General features: G+C 43.7%; 1 non-coding gene across 1 annotated transcript; it reads left to right on the plus strand.

Moving 5' to 3' along the window:
* The first annotated feature begins 1,780 nt into the window (after positions 1-1,780).
* Positions 1,781-1,854, plus strand: trnak-uuu (transfer RNA lysine (anticodon UUU)). Its single transcript has one exon. It is a non-coding gene; the product is annotated as a tRNA-Lys (tRNA).
* Positions 1,855-4,950: the final 3,096 nt, after the last annotated feature.

Raw genomic sequence — 4,950 nt, forward strand, 5'->3', positions numbered from 1 at the left:
CATTCCCATTTAGATGGCTTTGAAGTGTTGTGAGTGCACCAAACTCTGCCACTAAATGTGGCAATTTATTCCACACGCACAAAAATGTCTGTATTAAAAACAAGTGTCGCTCACGTCCCTTTCAAATTGTACTGCTCTCACATTAAACCTATGCTAACTCGCTGTAAACTCATGTGACTTCTGAAAAAGTGTAGATTGACTATGTTCTCTGCTCGTCTACCTCATGATTTTGCAAACTTTTCCAAGGACATCCCTCAGGCCTGAAGCTCTGCGGAAAACTGTCGAAGAATATTCAGCTTCTCAATAATGTCCACACCGTGAAAACCTTTCAAATCGTTGTAAATATTTTTTTTAAATTATGCTAAGGTATTCATAGAAAGTGTCAGGGGAAATTGCCTGAAGTGAAGCGTTGCTGAAACATTAGTCTTGACAGGTTTGGCGCTTAGTTATCGTCAGGGAGCGTCGCCGAGTGGTTTAAGGTAGGTAAAAGCAATGAACGCAGATGCCGGAGACCAGATTCAGGATAAGTGGTGCTGAAGAGCGCAGCAGTACAGGCAGCATCCGAGGATCAGTAAAATCGACGTATAGGGCGAAACCCTGTATTCCTGATGAAGGGCTTTTGCCTAAAATGTCGATTTTACTGCTCCTCGGATGCTGCCTGAACTGCTGTGCTCTTCCAGAACCACTAATCCAGAGCGGTTTAATGTGCTGGGTTTAGAATCCAGTCTCTATTGCGTCGTGGGTTTGAAACCCAACTTTGCAATAGAACCACTGCAGGCAGCTTTTTATGACAGAACTACACAGATCCTGATATTGCTTTGTGGGTGTGTTTGTTACTCCTCGGGTCTCTCACCCTCTCTGCGATAAACACGGGAACATGAGCAACTGATTCTTAAAATAATGAGAACTACTGCTGTCCACATCCTCTCGATCACTGTGCGTTTGGATGTGTACACGCACAATTTTGCTGCCAGTTGCTGTGTCTCAAATGGTCAGAGCATTTGGCTGAAATGTTGGTTGTCCAAGCCCAAAAAGAGCACAGAGCCTCAAATATTTCACATCAAGTATTGAGAACGACCATGTACTGACAATACAACCACTAGAGCTCATCCATGATTGACCCTGAGTCCGCAATGAGTGAGACGGTCACGTGCAGCAAAATGTGACCCCACTCTCTACAAGCCCCTGCTGCCAAATGAAAGGAGCCACTGCAGTTTCAATCAGCGGCTTCCGGCTCAGCCCTGGGACACAGCTCATGGAAACTCCTTCCTCAGGAACGGCTGTTACCGTGTGAAAGGATAAAACATTCTAATTCAAACTGGAAATGTCTTCCGAAGATTGTTCCTGTTTTTAAAACATTTTATAATCAGAATTCCTTTCTCGAATATTAGAAGTGGCAAACTTTGTAGGTAGGTAGAACAAAGGCAGTCTTTGATTGTTGGGACTCTGTCTCTTCAGCAGATGGGATTCCCTACACTCTAATCAGAAATGATTTGGTTTCCCAAGGTATTTTCCCGATTGATTTGCAGTCTGCCAGAGTGGCTGGGAATCACTTCGGTGACCTAAGAATCAGGGTCAAAACATGAAAATATTAACAGAGAATCGAAAATCTAGGGGCAAGGCCTAAATGTGTTGTAATGGTCTGAAGGAATAAATCTGAGAATTGAAAGACTTGGATAATGTTATTTGCAATGGGGAGGAATGAACGAGATTTTTGAAATTTGCCGTGTCAGCTGAATTAAACTCAGTCTGATATGATAAATTAACCAACACCAATCCTGTCCTGGTACGCTCAGTCGGTAGAGCTTGAGACTTTTAATCTCAATAGTGTGGGGTCGAGACCCACGCAGGGCGCTGTTGTTTGTTAATAGGTTTGCCGCTCTCCTTTAATGTTGCAAGAGCGAATTCGCTCGCTGAGGCAGGTTTTGTTGACACATGTTTTCCTCCATTTTTGATCATCTCTTGGTTTCTGTGTGAAAACTGTCTCCACTGTACTGCAGGTGCAAGAGACAAGGTTATCAGTTCAGCCGAATATGCTATAAACGATGTCCCTTCCAAAACGTGAGGTTCCATTCCAAACGTGCCCCAACCTAAAATGTCCAGAGATGTCGAATGCGAATGGCCACATGACAGTGACAGCTGCATGTCAAATGGTGTTGCAATAGAATTAACTGAATGAGAATGCTCTGTTGGAAACCGAATGGAACTCTCCCTGGAATTTTCCCAATTCACTCGGTAAATGATGCTGTTGTGTACCCATATGTGTTTATGTAATGAACAGCTTATTGTCAGTAACAGGGGTGGGGGTGATGCAGGATAGTGAGGTTTCCGTGTGGTTCAGAAGTGATTTGTTGGAATAGGGAATTCAAACGTCCACAGAGCAGACATAGTCCAGGATCAGACTTTTCCCTTCTGTTTCAGTACGAACAAAAGAAATTGCGGGAAAATCTCAGCATGTCCATTTCCGTCTACCTATTTTATTGAATATCTCCTGACGCTCAACTTTATACTCAGTTTCTCTTTTATTACTCCGTCTCCAAACATTCTCCGAGTCTCAAAATTTAATAGCAGAACTGTTCCATCTCTCACCTCGCCGAGTTATGAGAGGAGGACTTCGAAATGCACGATTAACTGTTTCTCTTTCCTTAGATACTGGACGGTCAGAGACCAGAAGGCATCGGAGGACAGTTAGAGCTTTCAGCCCATCTGGTCGGCCCGCCATTCGGTCATGACTCATATCGTTCCCAAACCAATTTTCAGCCTTCTGTCTGTAACACTTATCTCCCCTGAATTTAGGATCCAGTCTTTTTCCCAAAGTGTGAATGAAACTGTCCCAACCGTCTCCACATCTGCTGGCAGCTTTTACACCGTATCTGTGTGTGATCGAGCTCAATTCCAGTCCCACACAGCAAACACGTCTGTTCTGAGCAATGCAATCCCCGCTGCATGACAGATCTATCGGGTCTCTGACCCCACGGTTATTCTGCGAGACAGTAGTTAGCTGCTTCAGCACGCACGGCAAGGACCGGTGCTTCAAAATGTGGGGACAAAGAACGATAGGCACAAGAGATTGTACAGGTTAGGTCGAAATGGTTATTGTCAACTTTAGTGGAGTCCCTGCTTCAGAGTCTGGGTTTGAATCGCCCAGGCCTGGATAAAATTCCAAGTCAGGAAATGAAGATTTATTTCTCTTCTTGTGGCTACTCTGAATGAAAACCATTTTCTGTTTCAACATACAGCACAGACCCGGTTCTGCCAGAAGGAATCCAGTGATTGATTGCATCCAACTGGAATCATAGAGTCATAGGGATGCACTGCAGGGAAACAGACCCTTCGTTCAAACCTGTCCATGCTGACCGGAAATCCCAACCCAATTTGGTCCCTCTTGCCAGCACACGGCCCATATCCCTCCAAACCCTTCCTACTCATATACAATTTTAAATGCCTCTTAAATGTTGCAATTGTACGAGCCTCCACCACATCCTCTGGCAGCCATGGTAGCACATACACCGAATAAATTGTCACTTCAAATCCCCACTAAGGATCTCGCTTTTTCTAAGCTGAAACTATCTCGCTGTTCATTCAATGTTGCTATGTCTAATTCTTGGAACTCCCTCTCTATCGACATCATGGCTGTATCACTGTGTTGAGCACTTCGAGGACGAAGTAAAATAACTTACCATCTCAATCTCTTGAATAATTATGGTTGGGCAGTGAAGCCTATCCCAAAGAGTGATGTGCATTCTCCAGAATTTCGTTTGAAAAAACTGCAGTTTCCAAGTGGACATCCGAAAGTGTTCCGGAACAAAAGGAAAGTTTCGATGGGAAAGTATGATAAACTGCAAGTCAATGATGACTGAGATGAATGAGGCAGAACCTGAGTGAGGAGCTGTTGGTACAAGGATCAATGTCAGTGCTCATGGTTTAGCCCTTACTGCCCACTGTTAACACCAACTCACACACCACTCCTGGTAAATTCACCACAATTACCCTGGGCACTTCGTATGAGTTTCCCTCTGTGCATATTCAGGCGGTAAATCGGCCCCGAGAGGATGAACGCATACTGTTTATCCTGTCAGGTTAAAGAGGTGAAGGCATCAGTTTGAAATCAAAGCAAGAAGAGATTGACTCTTTCTCTACATTTTCAGTGGACAGTCACCAGCTGTGAACTTCTTTCCTGCACAAACGGACGTTGATATAAATTCTCAACGAGCAGCTTTATTATAGAAAGGCAGTCCGATTAACTGTGATCAAATACTTCATTAAATGCCCTTATTAATTTGAAGAACAGTGTCTGTGGTTTCGTCAGTTAAAGCATATCGTAATAACCAGACGTTAATGGTGTCAAATGCTGTTAAATGTTCTGTATATTGAAAGTTCATTGTTTTAACTTCTTGTAAAAGCCGTATTGTTTATCCAACATCGCGAAAGTGACGGCTCAGCATGTGTTGGAGCTCAGACCGTTATTATTTCGTGCTACCAAGCCCGACCTCCTGATGTGGACCCATTAGTCTCTGTTCTATCCTGCTAATTCAACGCAGAGTTCTTCTTACTCTGTTCGATGAGGATTTGTCTATCTCTTCTACTATTAATCTCCATCCGTCTTTTCAAGTTTTTTGGGAATAATGAAGAGACGCAGGAGACACTGCAGACTTGCAGGACAATGTTGTAGTAATAACGCATCCAATGAGATAATGGCTCTCATTGTCTGCTGTTGCCATTCATTGATTTTCGGCAAACGGCAATGGCACCATAGAAATCTTATAGTTGGAGTGAAACAGCTTCTTTTTCTGGTCTATTATGAATACTATTTAGAATTGTAAAAGCTCATAACGTTTTGAGTGAACAAATGTCACCTGATCTCAGACCTAAGTAACACAGACATTACTTGGAGACTGTGAGCCCAGTTCTACACACTCTGGCCTGGGGGGGGGGAGGGTGCGGAGGAAG

This window comes from Chiloscyllium punctatum, chromosome 6 (assembly GCF_047496795.1).
Source record: "Chiloscyllium punctatum isolate Juve2018m chromosome 6, sChiPun1.3, whole genome shotgun sequence".
Classification (NCBI taxonomy): Eukaryota; Metazoa; Chordata; class Chondrichthyes; order Orectolobiformes; family Hemiscylliidae; genus Chiloscyllium; species Chiloscyllium punctatum.